General features: G+C 43.3%; 1 pseudogene across 1 annotated transcript; it reads right to left on the bottom strand.

Moving 5' to 3' along the window:
* Positions 1-4,058: 4,058 nt before the first annotated feature.
* On the bottom strand, positions 4,059-18,538 carry LOC117074160 (annotated as a pseudogene). Its single transcript, XR_004433522.1, has 11 exons — positions 18,356-18,538; positions 18,041-18,253; positions 16,520-16,619; positions 15,543-15,657; positions 15,260-15,351; positions 14,549-14,717; positions 13,477-13,528; positions 12,567-12,733; positions 9,343-9,567; positions 7,062-7,275; positions 4,059-4,112 (listed from the first exon to the last, which is right to left on the bottom strand). The product of XR_004433522.1 is annotated as a neuroblastoma breakpoint family member 4-like (transcript).
* Positions 18,539-19,150: the final 612 nt, after the last annotated feature.

The following is a 19,150-nucleotide window of genomic DNA, read 5'->3' on the forward strand; positions in this document are numbered from 1 at the left end:
AACATGATGTTAGCTGAAGGTTTCTCACAGATGTCCTCTATCAGGTTGTGGAAGTTCGCTTCTATTCCTTGTTTGTTGAAAGAATACTGAATTTTGTCATATGTCTTTCCCACATCTATTGAGATGATCACATTAGTTTTGGTTTATTTTCTATTGATACTACATTAATTGGTTTTCAGATGTTAAACTAACCTTCTATCCCTGGGATAATCTCACTTGGTCATCATGTATAATTTATGCAGATGTTATTGGATTCAGTTTGCTAATATTTTGTTGAGGATTTTGTGTCTGTATTTAAAGGCTATATTCATTTGTAGTTTTCTTGTGATGTCTTAGAGTGTTGGAGTAATACTGGCCTCATAGAATAAGCTGGGAAGTGTTCTCTCCTCTATTTTTGGAAGAGTTTGTGAAAAATTGATATTAACTCTTCTTTAGATATTTGGTAGGATTTAGCAGTGAATCTGTCTGGGCCCAGGCTTTTCTTGGCATGTAGTTTTTTTAATTGCTAATTCAATCTCTTTAGTTTTAGAAGTCTATTCAGATGTCAGTTTTGATGGCTTGTGTTCTTTTTTTTTTTTTTTTTTTTCTTCAGTAAAGCTATTGCAGACTTCTAGTATGTAGTGGTTCGGGTAAGAAATCGAATGTCATCCCTACATTTAGTCTTCTGTATATAATGTGCTTTTTCTCCTTTTATTCCTCTTAGGATTTTCTGTTCATCACTGGTTTTGATCAATTTGGTGTTCCTTGGTGTAGTTTTCTTCATGTTTCTTGTCCTTAGGATATACTATGTTTCTGGGATATTTGGGGTTTATGGTTTTCATTGCCCATCTATGATAGACTGAATAAAGAAAATGTGGTACATGTACACCATGGAATACTAAGCAGCCATAAAAAGGAATGAGATCATGTCTTTTGCAGGGACATGATTGAAGTTAGAAGCCATTATCCTCAGCAAACTAATGCAGGAACAGAAAACCAAACACCGCATGTTCTCACTTATAGGTTGTAGCTGAATGATAAGAACACATGGACACATGGGGGAAACAACAAACACTGGGGCCTGTCAGAAGTGAGGGGTGGGGGTTGGGGGGAGAGAGAGCATCGGGAATAGTAGCTAATAGATGTTTTGGTTAATAACTAGGTGATGAGATGATCTGTGCAGCAAACCACATGGCACATGTTTACCTATGTGACAAACCTGCACATCCTGCACATGTACCCCTGAACTTAAAATAAAAGTTGAAGGAAAAAACTAAAAAAGATTTCAAAAATCCACTTAAACCTCCATACTTGCATCACAATTAAATCAAAATTAATTACGGAACTAAATGTAAACTGCAAAACTAGAGAACTTACAATAGAAAATGCAAGAGAACATCTTCATGATGTGGAGTTAGGCTAAGTATTCTTAGTTATCACATCAACAAAACGATTAAAGAAAACATGATCAATTCAACTTTATACTAATTAAAAATTCTTGGTCAGCACAAGACACTACTCATAGAATAAAAAGACATGCTACAGATTGGGAGAAAAATATGAAAATCACTAATATGACAAAGAACTTGTGTGATAGTTAATTGTGTGTGTCACTGTGACCGAGCCCCAGGGTGCCATGACATTTGTTCCTATGTTGTTCTGTGTGTGTACTGGAGGAGGGATCTGGATGACATTGACACTGGAATAGGCAGTCTGTGTGAAGCAGATTTCCCTCCTTGAGTGGGCCTCATCCAATCAACCAAAGTCCAGAGGAGAAGTAAAAGGCCCAATAAGAAGGAAATACTTTCTTGGGTATCTGCCTTTCCATCTTGGGAATTTCAGCCTCCAGAATCTCATGACCAAACTGTGTGTATACACACACACATACGAACACACACACACACACACACACAAAACACACAGACGTATATGCCATATACATATACATGCATATATAAATATATACACACACACACACACACACACACTTCCTAGGTAAGTAGGAAGGATTGCATTTTGTAAAGCTCAGCCATTCGATGATAATTGTTCAAGTCGGCCAGTGATTATGGGGATGTTCTAGTATAGGATTCTGTCTCCTTTTTTATACTATTGAAGTTCTGCATTTGAAGAAGTAGGATAGAATAATAGCTGAATTTCTCCACATACACATCAAAGCCCTGGAGATTAACACAGAGTCGAAAATACCACCCATAATCCTGCCCCCAACTAGGGAACTCTGGGGACCCCAGGTGATTTTATTTAGCCAGATCTGGGAGCCACATAACAGCAGAGGGAGAGGAAACACCAGGCAAACAGAGGCCAGCACAGCAGTGAGGGCCTGTTAATGACAAAACACAGGTAAAACCTTCCTCAGAAAGCGAGTGTGGAGAAACACAGATGAGGCCTGAGACCTGGTGGATCAGAAGCCTGCTACTGGCAATTGAAAACCTTTTCAGTGCATTGTTAAATGGGAGCTATACAACTCTTCCTAAATAACAAACAAAAAGCACACACACATACACAAACAAAAAAGAAAACAAGTAACATCAACAAATAAATACAGTAAAACAATCTACCACATATGGAAAACATAGACTAAAATATGGAAGAGTTTAGAATATAAACAGGGAAATAAGAATGTTTTTGTTAATCTAAATTCATATCCACCAAAATCAATCATAATAATAAAAGCTTAAAACATTATATGTAAAAAATCCAATAGTCCAGAGTGAGAGGCAAAAATGTTTTAATTAAACAGATTTAAAACTTAAACATTTTTAACTGATGGACTAAAATTAATTTTGGATGCAAGTTAAAATTGGGGCAGAGAATATTGTTTTTCACAACCGAATGCCAGCAAAAAGAAATTAAAATTAATTTTGGATGAAAGTTAAAATTTGGGCAGGGAATATTCTTTATTACAAAGAATGACGGCAAAAGCAAGTATAAAGTAAGATTTTGAGATAGAAAATTTTCAATGTACAAACATAAATATAGTAACTGACACAGGCAGGGGTGATTAATTGATGATAAAATACTCAGAGGAAGATCGTTAGAATACAGGATGTTTATAGTATTTCAAACCACTTTCCAAATTAATTATAAACAAGGTATCTTTTTTTTTTTTTGAACTTGTGCAAATAACTTTATTACCCTAAGCATATGAATACTCATGAATAGTTTCCCAATTCTGGGGCACTCAGATTGGGAACAAAAGCAAATGTTTCCATTTTTAAACAAGGTATCTTTACAAGGGACAGAGCTGCTTGATCCCTCCTTTAGCAAGTGACCATCCTAGTATCACAACAATGGGGATGGACACACTGGGCCTTCTCTGCCTATAGATGGACTGAGGTAGGAAGCTCACAGCATGGACTCTGCAGTGTTCCTGGCAAAATGTTTATGCTGAATTTAATCATGAGGACATTTTCAGATAACTTCAGAATGTAGACCATTGAGCCAGACAGCTGACTTGCTCTCTACAAAGAAGTCCATGTCACCACCATCAATGACAGCAACAAAAAGATGAGATGTTTTGGGTTCAAAATGACTAAAAAAGCACAAGTTACATAGTCTTTTTACTCCTTTTGAGCCCAAAATGTCTCTTCTCCTTGTTGTGTTCTTGGTGGTGACATGGACTGTTTGAAGGAGACAGGTCAGTTGTCCTGTTCAATGTTCTACATTCTGCAGTTGTCTGAGGATTACCTCCTATGAAATTCAGGCTAAGCGTTTTCAGCAAGAACAAGGTATTGTTCATACTCTGCCCTGGCAGAGTCCTGGCTGACATGCAGTCTCCTACCAGCAGCTCCTGACTCCTGTTCTCTACACAGTGGGAATTGAGAGGAGCAGGGGTAAGGCCTGTCAATGTTGTTTGTCCATCTGGGCATTGCTCTCCCTAGGTATTGATCAAAATTGGAGGGGGATGGACTGTGGCTTCTCAAATCAAAGGAGCGTAGTGGGTTGAAATCATCAAGAGTATTCTGTGTCTAAAATTCAATCCTCAGTGAAGGACCCCTGCAGGGTTGTGTTTGGACTTGAACTTGCTTTGCTGTTTTAGTTCTTTTCATCAAGTGGAAAAACTACTTTTTGTGACATTCTTCCACCCTTTTCATCCTTCCAGCAGTATTTGGTATCTGTAGGGGACAGAAAGAAAACATCAAATGAGCATTTTTTGTCAGGTCCTCCTGGTGGCTGAGTCTGGAGGGATTGCTAAGTAGTGATATATCAGGGGCAAACAGATCTCCTGCTGGGAGGATGAACTGAAGGGTGGGCCGTGGGTTGGCTGAAGGGGGAAGCGCCATCCACAAGTGAGAATAAAACACTCCTGAACTTCCCTGAACTTCCAGTGAGCTTGGGGTGCAGGATATAAGGACCCCGCCTATGCCTAACCAGCAGCAGGGAACATCAGCCCTTTTCCTCCTGATCCCCTCTGTCTGGGCAGAGTGATGGCTTTTCTTCCTAGTGAGGATGTGCTCAGCATCCATCATGCCTGCCAAGAAGCAGAGAGGAGCAGAAGGAGAGGAGCAGAAGGAGAGGACCTTTTGCAGAGAAACCCACCCCGTTACAACTCCATGTCCTAGTCTTCTAGGGAGGAACGGGAGGGCCATGGGAAGAACCATGGATATGAGAAGCAGCAGGAACCTCAGACAACATACACATCCAGGTCCATCTTTTACAACAGAGGAGTAGTTGATGCCACCGGAGTAAGACTGAACTAAGGGCACATGACTTGCTATTGACAACCCAGGAATTAGAATCTATCCACTAAGGCTGTTTCAATAAAGATTGGAGAAAGCAAGAGGAAAGGCTCCAATCTGGAGGTCTCAACAGTCATGAGAGGCAGTTGGGTCACCTTGACTAGGACAGGAATAAGGTTCTAGAAATAAATATGATGTTGCTGCTGCTTCTTTGGTTGGTTAAAAAAATAAAAAATATATAATTATAAGTATTTGTCCAAAGGGGATCAGGAAAAAAAGGGAATGTAAAAAAAGAGACTCAAAATGGCGTTAGTAAAGAGAGAGCGGGGACTGTAACCAGGGCCCAACTTATTTTCCCTAATGCCCTGAATTTGATTCCACATTTTGTTCCACCTTAAGGCATTTCTAGAAATATTCTCAATATCTAGACCAAGAAAACTCTGAAGCAGAAAGAGAAAAGGATTAGTTTGTGTTTTACTATGGTCTCCCATCCTACTTATTGTTTTCCCCAAGTAAATTTTGGGAAAGGTTTGTTTTTAATATTTTATGCCAGTATGAAGAGAGGCATTACGAAGTATTCATACACAATCTCCTGCAGATTTTCAGTCTTACTTTGTTATTGTATTCTCTTCAGGAAAAGTGAGACCAGTGAGTTCTCTTTGGGGATTTCGTGGAAGGTTAATAATTGACCAAAAGTAAAATTTTCACATTGCAGTGGTGAGTCCACTAGTGGGCTATAAAATGGGTGTGGGGAAATGTAAAGTGGAAATTTTCTTTTAAAATGCAAAAGAAAATACTAAATTCCACTATATGTAATGCAGGAGGTATTATTTCTGTACATTAGGTGTTAATATAATGACTGTTTCTTACTTGTATTCAAAATTGAGCAAGTGTGCTTCAAGCAGATGCTAAAAGTCTAATCTATTAATTTTCTTGTATTTTTTTCTATGCTTTACAAACAGCACTACTGAGAGCAGAATACAGATCCCGTGAAAGGCTGATAGATACTCAGCCTTTTCTGTGGAATAGCCACACGTATGTGACACTTCCATGCCGCTAACCTGAGGTCACAGTAGACCAGGGATCCTTCTCATCTTTAGCCACATATTAGAGTCACATGGGAGCATTTTAAAACTACAGATGCTCAAACCACACCCCAGGTCATGTAAGTGAGAATCTCGAGGTGTGAGTTCAAGGCATTCATCTTAATTGAAATCTCACCAGGTGCTTATTACATGGCAGCAGGATTTAGAGATACTAAATGGACCAGCCCAGTTTCCCATGATTTTCTTTCCTTTGTCCATTTATCTCATGATTGGCTTTGTTCCCAGTGGTTCCATGGATTGTAGCCTTCTTTCTGACAATTTCAGTTAAATCTCTCTCTTATCAATTGGGCTGGACCAAAGCAAACATTTCCTGTAGACAGATTCTTGTCTATCATCTTGTGTATGCATAAAGCTGGTCCTGGAGTCACTTTTCTCAAAGTTAATTCGTAAAATGCTTTCTCATATACACTGGCCTCAAGATGCATCTGACTTGCATTTTAGACCCTTCACTGGACTTGTAGAAGTGGAAATGAGAATAAAAAGGAGAGAGGTTAGAATGATGAACTTCATGATGTATGCAGTTTTGAAGTCCTGCCCTCTGCATGTACTTTAGAACTGATGTCCCTTTAGAATGTCATAAACGTTCTCCAGTTAACGTCAGCTCAAGTGAGTCCATGAGGTGAGAACACTGGGACCCTGGCAACTCCATCCACGTTGCCACTAGGCTGCACATCTGGGGCTGAAGACAAACCTGACTCCAGGCCAGTGGGGAACTCCCACCTGTGACCCCGGTTCTGATTTAGTTTCCTAAGTGGGGCTCTTTGTGCTTAGTTTTAACACTTCCCGTTGACAGGAACAAGTGATGATCAAGTGTTGAGTTAGTTGGGTTGCTCAAAAGAAGACTCAACAGAAAAATCGATGTGTAAATGATGTACTAAAGCAATGATTTCTGCTGAAAGAGGCAATGGAGTTTGGGATGCAGGGAGGAAAGGTAAATTTCCCAAGAGAATGTGTGATTCCGGGCAAACAACCCTGTGTTCAGCAGCTTAAACTATGCACTTGGATGAGGACAAGGAGGCCTGGCTCTCCCGTGGCCATGAGAGGGACTCTCAAGACACTAGAAGAAGGAATAGAGCAGAGTTCAGAGAGCAAAGAGAACATGAGGAGAGAAAGGGCCTGTCAGGGTGGGAGCCCATGGGACACAGAGGTAAGACCAGACATAGGTTCAAGTAGCTGTTGGAGAGAACAAATTGAAATGAAAAAGCAGTGGGAGAATGAGCTGTCACTATAGACAGAGAAATAAGAAGTGAGTGCAGCTATCAGCCATAGATGTGATTACCTCTGCACCCTAAGCTTGCAGGCCAGGGAATCTGCATGCCAGTCTCCGCTTGCTGAGCGGGAGTTTTCTTTTGATGATCTTTGGTTTCAGGACACTGGAGGCATGAATCTGGCCAATGACTTCACGCCCTTTTGTGTTGTCTGCTAGCCTTCAAGTGCATCATCTTCCATCTGGGGAGGGTTCTTCATCCGCAGGGAGGGCTCTACAACCAGCTCTGAAAATAAAACCACAGCCAATAGGATCCACTGGCACCCATGATCTTACTGTGACTTTCTCTTCCACCCGGAGGACATCAAATCAGGAAAGTGGCCTTGGAGAAGAAAGTCCAAAGGGTGAGGGGAAGCCAATAGAGTCACTTGAATATTTTCTTTTTTCTTGATCTTTCCTACATTACTGAGCAATGGTAAGATTGCCAGGAGCCAAAGGCACTGCCAATTCACAAAAATTTTCAAGAAACATAGGATTAAGAAACACAAATAGCTTCCAGGTAGATAAGGCAAAGGCAAGGAAATAACACTGTATGTAGGGTATGCTTTGGGGAGAGCAGAGATTACAAAAATCAAGTTAAATCAGAGCTGGGTTCAAACAGGAGATGGGAATGGAAGGGTCTGGCAGGGTGGCAGCCCATGTGGCACAGAGGTGAGACCAGACAGAGGTGACAGCAGCTGATGAGAGGAAAGAACCAGGAAGACTAAACCTAGATAATTTACAAAAGATGTATCATTATATGATTTACTATGTATATATATGCACCGTAGATAGCATACACACCAGATATGCATAGTCACACATAATAGGACAAATGATATAAATCTGTACATGTTAATTTAAAGAAATGCATGTATCTGTACATGTTGGTTTAAAGAATAAATGTTATATAGGGATTTTGGAGAGATTGAATGTAACAGTGTCATCACTATTCTAGTCCATTCAAATTGGAAAAAAAACTAGAGACATGAGAAGAATGAGAAAGAAAAGGTATTGGAGAAACAAATGACCTTGTAGATAGCAGGGAGAAATCACCAGGTGAAGGAAAATATTGATGAAACAAAATGCATTCACTCTGTCCTCTTACCTGGTGCCTGGTTCAGGCTCTGGACTCCAGGGAAAGTGTGCAAGAGGGAGTGTGTCTGAGCCAGTGGGGTGAGTCTTGGCTGGGGGTATGAGAATCCACAGAGATGCAAAGGAGAGTCCAGGGGGAAGAAATCAGTTTAAATAAGTCATCCTGGCATGTGTCAGGGACTGCGTATCCCCCGACACTCCCTGAGCGCCTTCCATGTGTCCTTTCCTCGGACCCAGATGGTGTCCATTATCTCACGCAACCCTCCCTCCTCCTGAGGACAGGGGTCCCCTCATTCCTCAGCTGAGGGCATCACCTGACAGATGAGCACCAGGCAGCCCCAGGGGCTCCAGGAGGAGATACTGAGTGGGACGGAGAGTGAGAATGAACACGGCCCAGATTTTAAGGAAATCTGAGCAGAAGTGGATCCCTAGGAGACAGAAACTGAGGACATGGCCATGGACATGAGTGGAGAATTTGAACTAAATGGAATTTCATAAAAGAGACTGATGTGAACACTTTCCAAGTGAAAGTTGTCCTTTCATTTCAACAAAAGCAGAAGAGGCTGGACATGTCAGGAGACTGAGTGTGGGCCCAGGATTTACACTGTTACTCAATGTGCCTCAAAGGTTGTTACTGAAAGTGCCTGAGAGGGGAAAATTGGCTTCATGAGGGATGGGGAAGGACAGGAAGAAAACTGGCAGAGGAGTCTGTGTGAGAAAGGAAAGGAAGAGGGGCCTTAGAAAGCAGAGATCTTCGTAACTGCTCTACCTCACAGGAGACATCGTGCGTGAAGTCACTTTCTAAGTGTAAATTTAGCAGAAAGATAAAAAGATTAGATAACACCTATTCATAGGTTTATGGGGCAATTCTTCTGGAATCAAGCCCTTTGGAAATTATCATAATTAATATTCCCAACAAAGATTGCAGGTAGATATTATTTTTCAGCTATCTCAGATGAGGGAACAGAGATGTAAAAAGACAAAAAGCAAAAAGACAAAAACCTCGGCCAAAGTCAACAAGCAGAAAGTGGCAAACCCAGGACCCGAGAGCAGATTTGGTCCTAAGCCCCAGGCCTTTGCTCATCTCACTAGGTTGGAGCATCATGAATTTCAACTTGACCCTGAGGAAGCACAGAGTGGCCCCATTCTCTCCTCCACCCACAGCACAGTGACCACCAACACCTGGATTAGAGCTTCATGACGCCGCTTCCTTCCCTACCTTGGAAGGGCCATTGGTTCCCAGAATCAGTATTGGCTGAGAAGCTGCAGGTGGTGGAGGAAAGGCCCCGCATGGCCAAGCCATTCCCTTGATCCAGCTGTAGTCGCAGACAACTGGGTACCAGGGTGCTTGGCTCCAGCTGTGCATGTGAAACGTGCACCTCTGACAGGTGGTGGCTCAAGTCTCCCCTCCAAGTCCCTTGGGGACAGGCCATCTTGGTGGGAGCTGAAAGGAGAAGGGGCTTCATTAGGAATAATCTGAGTTTTCCCTTTGTTAAGCACGCCAAGAACACCCATCCCCCATGTCCCTGCTGTCAGTAAAGCCACCCAGTGACCCACGCCACACAGACATCATGTAAATGCAGGTGACGTCACCTTTCCTGTCTGTGCCTGGGGACGCTGACATGGCAGGGGCCCAGGCTGGGGTGTCCCTGAAATGAAAAACCTTTGCTTCAGCCCAGAGGGCTTTGGATTGTCTAACAAGAACATCACAATTATTCTCTTATTCAATTCTTTCTTGTGACAAGAGGGAAGGTTCTAGAGAGGCCTCAGAGCACAGGAGAGGAGGAGCTGTTTTTCTTCACACACAGGGATGTAAGAACAGGCCAAGAGTTAGAACTGCCAGGCTTTGAGAAAGAACCACGAAAAAGGGGGCTGGGATGCTACAGACCAAACACTAAGTGAGGCAAACTTTTATGGGTTCTGGGACATTTTGAATTTCCCATTGCCTATAATGGTTTGACCCTCTACGCACACATATCCATCCTATTGACATATAGTGGGTGTCAGCAGACAGAGGCAATGTAGGAGAGGGACCAGTCCCTTCCTGGAAATTCAGGGGCCGTAAGAGCCACAGATCAGCACATGCGGTTCCTTAGGAAGGTAACAGAGGACACTATCCTCACATTACCCACTGCTCCAGTGGGGTTCGGGTGGCACCCCTTAAACAAATTCTTTCCATCTCCCCAGGAAGAGGAATAGCATTCTGAGTGGACTAAGAAAAGACTTCCAATGATCTTACGCCAGTCCAGGTTGGGCTTAGGATGGGGACGGGGCCTGCAGGGCCAGATCCACGTTGCTGTGGGGCTCCTCTCTCTCCTCCCCTCTCCGCATCCTCGTTCTCTGCAAGGTTTCCTAAGTTTTCTGAAAAATCCCTCAGTGACCTCAGCTCTAACATGGAGATACCACTGCCCACTTGGCAGTGTCCCTTGAGCCCTGAATGGGTTATAGCAGGACAGAGCTTGCTTGCAAAGGGGCAGGGCATACAGCAGGTACAAGGTCAGTGTGTATTTTAATTGTTTCATGAATCACTATGATCCTAGAAAAGTATTTGCTTTTTTGAAACTCAGGGAGAAATGCAAAATGGGAACGGGGATGATCCCAGTATGAAAGGTACTTACTGACCAAAGTAGAATAGAGGCCAACATTTTTGTTGTTAGTTTCTTTCTTTGTGTATGTGTGTGTGTGTGTGTGTGTGTCAGTGTGTGTGACACAGGGTCTCACTTTGTTACTCAGTCCGGACTGCAGTGGTGCAATCGTGGCTCACTGCAGCCTCAACTAACCAGGCTCAGGTGATCCTTCCCCCTCAGCCTCCCAAGAAGCTAGGACTACAGGTGTGTACCACCACACCCTGCTAATTTTTTAGAAAGACAGGTTTTCACCACGTAACCCATACTGGTCTCAAACTCCTGAGCTCAGGCGATCCACCTCCTTGACCTCCCAAAGTGCTGGAATTACAGGTGTGAATCACCACACCTGGCATTTTTGCGAACTTCAGTACAACATAATCCAATATACTGGGGGACATCACAGAGTTACTTGCTCTTCCTAGAAGATAATGTAATGGGTAAAAGCCCCCAAAATCGACATGGAATTCCCAGAATTGAAGTTTAGAAAAAAAAGAGAATGAGCAAGAAGAAATGAAAATTGGATTTTGTTTTTACACATCCTGTGGAGCTGCTATCTCAAGGGGCACTTGCTCAGAGGAAGGGTTTTCTGGACATCATGGGGACAGGAACCACTCTGCTTTGCTCATCGGTTACGCCAGAACCTCATGAGGGACCCTAGTTGTCGATGGTTTTCATGAGAATATAGCACTGAGACCAAAACTTGATTGAAACTAAAAACCCACACATGGAGAAAACCACTGGAGCTCTGCAGAGGATACAAGCCTGGCCACGCATAAAGGAAGGGACGCTGGACTGTGTCAGTGGAGGGAAGACCCCTCAGAGGAAGTAGAGGCACAGTCCCCAACCTTTTTGGCACCAGGGTCCGGTTTCATGGAAGGGAATTTTTCAGGGACCAGTGTAGGGGGATGGTTTGGGGATGATTCAGGCACATTACATTTACTGGGCACTTTATTTCTATAAATATTACACTGTAATATATAATGAAACAATTATTCCACTCACCATAAGGTAGAATCAGCATGTGCGATTCGAGCCCTAAGCTCATTTTCCTGCAACTAGATGGTCTCATCTGGGGGTGACAGTCATTGGGAGACAGTGACAGATCATCAGGCATTAGATTCTCATAAGGAAAGCACGATCCAGATTCCTGGCACACGCAATTCGCAATAGGGTTCGAGCTCCTGTGAGAATCTAATGCCACTGCTGATCTGACAGGAGGTGGCATCCAGGCTGAAATGCTCTCCCACCGCTCACCTCCTGCTCTGAGGCCCAGTTCCTAACAGGTCATGGACCCATAATGGCCCATGGCCCCAGGGCTGGGGATCCCTGAAGAAGAGAATCTAGCCTGGGACACAGGTATCATGAAACAGGCCTCCAAATAATTGGGCAAAACTCCCAGCATAGGTGGATGGCCAGAGAAGAGATTTGGACATGTAGTTAGCAACATAATTTTAGAAAAGAGAGATTCTCTATCTTACAGAAGGAGGTCTCTTATATAAATTTCTCCAGCTGAGCTACTGTGGCCAAGAATTTGCAATAAGGCCTCACCACACCCCTCTCTGGCCTGTTTTGATAGCCACAGCTTGTTCTTGTGAGAAGGAGCCAGGTGACAGAGGAGGCACTTGGAGCAGGTGAAGAGGAAGCTCTACCTAGTGCTTAAAACTAGATCCAAGAGCCTGACTCAAAACAGGCTCAGTGGATACGGCCTGCCTACAGAGGTGATCTGTCTCAGCTGCACAATTTGCAGGAAATAAAACACATAGAGGCTGCCTGGGAGGATAGCGGAGCTTTGTGACCTCCAGGTTGGGGTACTCACAGGCTATATCCAGAGCAGAATAGGCAAGTTGATTCTCCAATGAGGACAAGGTGCTGCTATAAGGCTGGTGGCAGTCAGACAGGTCACAGGGAACGAAAGGAGTCAAGTAAACTTCATCCACAGAGTCCTCTGGGATTTCCTCCACCTCTGGCAGCTCCTGGATCAACCTGGGGTAAAGAAGACAGAAGATAAACACCAGAGAGAACCAATACCACCTGTCCCCAGCTGGTTCTATAGGGAGGCCCTCAGGAAGACCCAGAGGAAGCAAAGTACGGTCCCCTCAGGGAGATACAACCATCCTTCCCTGTCTTGAGCAGGAGACAGAGAGTGACAGCCTCTCAGGGCACTGGACAGGCAATGAGCTGTGGAGGAAGGAGATGGAGTGATCCCTGTGGGAAACTGCCAGTACACAGTACATTCGGCACTTTTGCATACATTTTGTTGAAATTAGCATCAGTAGCCAAATGAATACAGACTCTTGAGTCTTCCTAGACAGAGATCTGTATCCTCAGCATCTCTTGTTCTCAACATTGTAGCATGACAGAGTTACTTTCATTCACTTTCCTGCTGTCAAATACTTGTAAACATGGTAATGCCAAAGAGGCCGACATCAGGTGTTCAGCTCAACCTCCCTTTAAGCAAAAAGGACAGAAAAGGGGACTGCAGAAAATGTCTGTGACTGATCAGTTCAACAGAGTCAACTGAATGCAGATTAGTAGAATTGAAAGGAATTAATAAGGAAGAAATACAGATACAGGTGTACAATGAAAAGAGTCAACCTTATGAATATGGCTATTTCTTGGTTGGCTGAACAGATGGAACAGGTATATTCTGCACACTCTGATTTTTCCCTGCATCCGAGACTCCAGATATCAACACTGAATTACTGTCCATGATTCCTCAGAGTTACCTGGGGCGCAGTGGGTCTTGGTCTTCTACCTCCTCTTGATCCTTTTCAATTTCTGTAAATAAATTGACAAAGGGACAGACACATGAAGCAGGTTCCCCTACCCACACAAACCATCCACTGTGCAGTCCTAACATAGGAACATCAGTTTCCTCAGTGGGAGAACAGCACACTGTGAGAGAAATATTCCAGGAGACCTGAGGTCCTGTCATGAGAGAGATGCCTTAGTTTTCTTCCCTGAGCCTAGGATTGAAATCTCCCTGTTCTGGTAGATCATTATCCCAACATCAACCGTCCTGATTTTGTGCAAATACTTATGCAAGTTTTTCACACCAATTCAAGGCAAACACCTCAACAGCTTTCTAGAGGGAAAACTGCAATATTCAGCCTTCAGTCATCAAATACCCACATTGTTCATGGTGGCAAGGATTTTAGACACTGAAATTAGAATGAAGGAGAGAACATACAGACTCTCGAATCAAAATGAATCTTTGGTACTACAAAGAGATATTGGCTATTTGTTACAACTAGGAGTGACAAGTCCCAGTCTTGTTTCTGGACACATAACAAAAGCTAATGTACTGCTCACCTAAAACTGGCCAACATCAAAGACACAGAAAATGAGACTAGGTCTTTGAAACCTAGGTAATACCTTTAACGAAAAGTAGACAAAGATGCCACTGGACTTGGGCTGGCATAGAATCTCAAAGGACATGGTTGGGAAAGAAACTTGTAAGGAATACAATAGCTAGCAAGACAAATCTTATTCAGATTAAGAGGCCTGACAGACACCTGTTGGGCATGTGCTGCGTAGGTTGGTGTGAATTTGTCAATGTCGTGACGGTGTGCCCAGGGTGACACAGGCATGGTCTGAGATGAGGAAGAGAGCAAAGCTCACTGACCCACCCCATGTCTGTGCCTCCAACTTGTTTTTCGATTCTGATGAAAATCATCCTGTGTCTGTGAGTCCTGTTCACACTAATGACACGCCTCTGTGCAGCCAGGGGTGCAAGGATTACAGAGTCTACCTGGGACACCAATTGGAGATTTATCATGGTCACAATGGAGTACTCACTGTCTAGAAGAGTCAAGCTGCCTTGCTTGTCTTCAAAACAGTACGAAGTGCTCCAATAAGGGCAGTAGGAGTGAGGTAGGTCAGGAAGGATGGAAGGAGTCAAGTAACATCCATCCAGTGACTCCTGGGGGACTTCACGCTTGTCCCCCTCAGCGGTCCCCTGCTGAGCCTGTAAGGTAGGAAGGAGTAAGGATTAATCCAAGGAGTTTCAGAGCCCTGCTGGATGCACGTGAGGCAGGAGGGAGTGACGGCAGAAACAAATGGGGCAGCCCATTAAAGAGTTCAATATTCTCCTCTTCTTGGTGGGTCACAGTGTGGTTGCCCTGGGGTAGGTTGCAATACAGAGAGAGGGAAAGAGAGATGAGAGAGAGAGAGAAGCATCAGGAGCTCAGCGAAGTGGCCAGATCATGATTTTCTGAGGAAGGAGACTGAGTCTCTCTGTATGGTACAGTCATGATTTACTGAATATCCTGTTCCATAACGGTGGCTTCATTCCTTTCTTTTAAATGGTGTTAAATTTTATGTGTAGTGACCAAGTAAACATAGCTTTTGAGGCAAAATAACATCCTCAAAATCTCATGCCATCAAGTCCTTCTTCTCTCATTACTATGTGTGGTATAACAATAATTTTTTCTACCTAATTTCCTTGCCTTGAAATGCTTAGCACTGTGTTAATGCAAAGCCAGCAGAAAGCAGATACGCGTCTCAGACTGGTTGAAAACATAAGAAGAAGATAGCTGCTTTATGGAAATCTCTGGGACTGAATAGTTGTTCAGAAGATCAACTAGTTTTATGTACTGAACCTGAGAAGTTAATACGAAATGGCCAAAGGTGCAAGTATCACAATGAAAATGTAAAACATGGTTAGAAAGGATCATTTCTGGTTGGCTGAAGGGGTGAATTAGGTATATTCAGGCGCTCTGCCAGCCTGTACCCCTCAGCCAGCTGCTCTCGGAAGTCCTGACCCTGGGACTTAATCAAGGTCATCAGGAGCGAGGAAGGCCTTGAAATGCTGATTCAGTGAACGGGAGGCATCTCTCCCTTCTTGTAACTTCCCCCGTAACTGGGTCAGCTCTCGTGCCTGAGAGTGAACCAGGGCTTTATATTCCCTACGGTGAGATAGTAGAGAACATTTAATAATGGAAAGGGATGAGTGATCAGTTCTAATACTGCAACAGAGGTTTCTGTGAAAATGTCCTCAAGGAGTCTTCCAAGCAGAAGGTCAGCACATATTTGGGGAAATGTCTTTGGCCAAGAGAAAAATATAATAAAATATATATTTTTAAGTTATGCATATGTATATATTTTTAAAGGCTTCCTCTATATAAGAGAGTGCTCCTGTAAGATCCTCGAAGATGTTCCATTCATCTTTCTTTTCTGTAAACAAAAGCCGGTGTCTTCCTAGATCAGTTCCAAATGGATGTCCTTTCAGTTCCTCACTTTGGCCATGGACATTTCTGTGTGGAAATTCACACAGTGCATCTTGCAGTGACTTGAACTAAAGCTATGCACAGAAATGTGACCAGGTGCAAATGGGGTAGATATGAAAGATGTAGCAAGAAAAAAATGACAGGGTCAAGAAGGCAACATTGATTGAACGAATGGCATGCGGCAGTCAGTCAGGAGGTGATTCTAACTAAGAGTAAATGGGGTGGTGATCACACACCATTTTGTGTGTGCTAAATGCTGCTGGGTGGTTCACTTTCTTTTAATTAACTTTGGTTATGCAAATTTCACCTCAACAATGCCTTGTTTTAAAAAGAGAAAACAAGGTTCAAGAAACAACTGCAACCCATAACTTACTAAGATGACTGTTCTCTGTTTTATAAATATTTGTGTGACATGTGCCTGCCATGTAAATGCCTGCCCTTGTCCTGGCCCAGCTTAGCCATTAGTTCTCACAGCTGAGTTGCTGCACTTCAGAGATTCACACCCCTGTCCCTCTGCCTGCCCCCAACGGGGCCTTCTCACCCGAGCTCCTCAGCTTGTCTGAGCTTCTCTGCCAGCTTCTCCACAAACTGCCGTTCATCCTTCAGCACAGAGTCTATGATGTCTTTGTACTCTTCACACTCTGAGAAAGGACAGACACACCTGCCTCAGTGCAAGGCTGGACATGCTGCTGGGATCAATGCCGACAGGGCAGGCAGCAGCATCCATCCCAAGGACGAAAGCAGCCCCAGTACCAGGCTCTAGGCAGGCATTTCCACATCTTTATTTATCAGCCTCCCAACTTTCTGGCATCTGATACTCTCCAACTTAGAGATGGGGACAAAAAAACTCTAGGGCACATCAAGTATCTTGACAAGATGACTCACCTGGAACAAGGCAGAGCCAGAATTCACAGCCCCTGAAGTCTGACTCTGAATCTTGGGACACTTTCCCAAGCCTTGCAGCCTCTCCTGTAAAACACTGTGCTGGGGCATGAAGTAATGATATCCTGCACAGTTGGAAAGACCCTTAGCACTATAGGACTCACAGTTTCCCTGGTACTGGAAATTTTAAGCACAAGTATGTCAAATATGTAAAATATCATATCTGAATATAACTGCATAAAATATGAGGCATAACACCCTGAGGCTTTAGTAAAAATATGCCCAAATACTAATAAACTTTGAATTAAGTTAGATCCAGTAGAATGAAGAACTAATGTATAGTGCTTTCTCTGTGCCAAGAGCTGTTCTAGGAGATTGAGAAGAAATGGATCACGTAAGTCATTGCAGCACTTTTCTGAGGTATGTATTATTATACAACCCAATGAACAGATGAGGAAACCTGGGCACTGAGAAGATAGGCAACTTGGATGGAGCCCAGGAGACTGGCCCAGGGTCCCTGCTCTGCACACTACTCTACTACCTCCACAATGTCTTATGTGCCAGCTTTCTTCCCTTTTAGGAATAAGATCCTGTGCCCCAGGAAGCAGAACTTCCCTCTTACCATGGTACTCCCTGCTCTTGATGTTGTCATTTAATGGCTGCCACAGTTACTATTAGGAGCAATCTCCTCTTTAAACTCCTTAGTGTGTGTGCTGTATACTGTCACTATGTTTCCCCCAGGGTGCCCAGAATAGAGCTTTGCCTACTGGGCCCCAAAGAAGTTTGAAGTGAATGGAAGTTCATTAGTCCCAGACATTTAGACCAACAGACTAGATGTTACCTGTCAGCAGCATCTTACATGGTACAGAGAGGATTCTCATAAACATGATTTAGCCTCTTGCTGAGAAAAACAGGTGGTTCTGTGCCTGTGTCAGCAGTCAATATGTTGGATTTTAACTCTCCTCTCACCTCATACCAGACTGCAAATGTGGAAAAAGTTGCTAAATACTTTGTGTCTCTGTTTTCCATCCTTAACACCATGAAGTTAAAAAACCCATTTCTATTTTCCTAGAAGTATGGGAAGGATGACATTAATTTTGATGAAGAGATCATTCAGTTTCCCAGAGAGAAGACAGGTGATAGGTCATCACTTTCGTGATGGTGAATCTATAGAACTTACTGTATTTCTTCAGCTGGTTGACCAGGGAGTAGGCAGTAGCTTGACTTATAAGGAATTTCTCTTTGAGGTCTCGGAACTGCTGATTGCTCTCTGCCAGTTGGGAGCGCAATTCCTGGTTGGTTTCTAGGATGTTCATCTCTGCCCTCTCGCCGGACGAAGGGTCGGCAGATACCACCATGCTGACGTTTGTGGAAGAAGAGGTAGAGCCAGTGACTGGGGAGAAGAAACCCAAATACAAGATGGGTTAAAAACTAGTGAAATCAAACAGGTCTAATCAGGACTGAGGGATGACAATAACTGGAATTCTTACCTTACTGTTCAGAAAAACTTGATCAACACCCCACAACACTTTAGAGTCCTTAACTGCAAAAACAGGGTCCAGGATGCCTGAGCTCAGAGTTGAAGGCACTGCCTATAGCTCCGACTCCGACAAGAGTGAGGGAGGTCGCAGCCAGCGTGCCAGGTAACGGTCTGCAGTTGCAATAACAGAATTAGAAGGTGGGGGTGTCATGGAATCTTAGGAGCCCTGTATTCCAATCGCCCAGCCTGTGCTGAAACACTAGGCTCCCTGGTCTCACCTGAGGGTCACTGATGGGGACCATTTCTTCAGCAGTCACTCTCAGTATTAGTGCACCCTTGTGACAATGCTACAGGCCCACCTCTTTCCCAATACATCTAAGCATGTTCCTCATTGTTCATCTCTTGGGTGTATAAAATCATCAAGGTAGAGCTAGTTTCCCAAAAGCTTATATTTTCTTAGTGGTAGTCACAAAATCACTTCACCTTCTCTAAGTTAAATCAGATCCTAAGGCTTTTCCACAAGTGAAAAATATCAGACTTTTAGACTGCCGTGATCTCCCCTGGGTCTTCTGCATTTTTTTCTGTAGCTACTGAAAAGTGAATGAATAATTCATTTTTAAAAATATTTTCTCTCTTGGATCATTATTCCTCTTGCTGCATCCCATTGTTATGTTCATTTATTTTCTCTTACTGGGGCAGCATCTTGGCTTTTCATTACACTTAAGACCAGTTTCACATCCCTGTGTCCATAGCTCTTCTTCTATGTATAGGTTGATTTGTTTTTTTAATGTCACTGAACACTCATTTCAT

This window comes from Trachypithecus francoisi, unplaced genomic scaffold (genome assembly GCF_009764315.1).
Source record: "Trachypithecus francoisi isolate TF-2019V2 unplaced genomic scaffold, Tfra_2.0 Lachesis_group5, whole genome shotgun sequence".
Lineage (NCBI taxonomy): Eukaryota > Metazoa > Chordata > Mammalia > Primates > Cercopithecidae > Trachypithecus > Trachypithecus francoisi.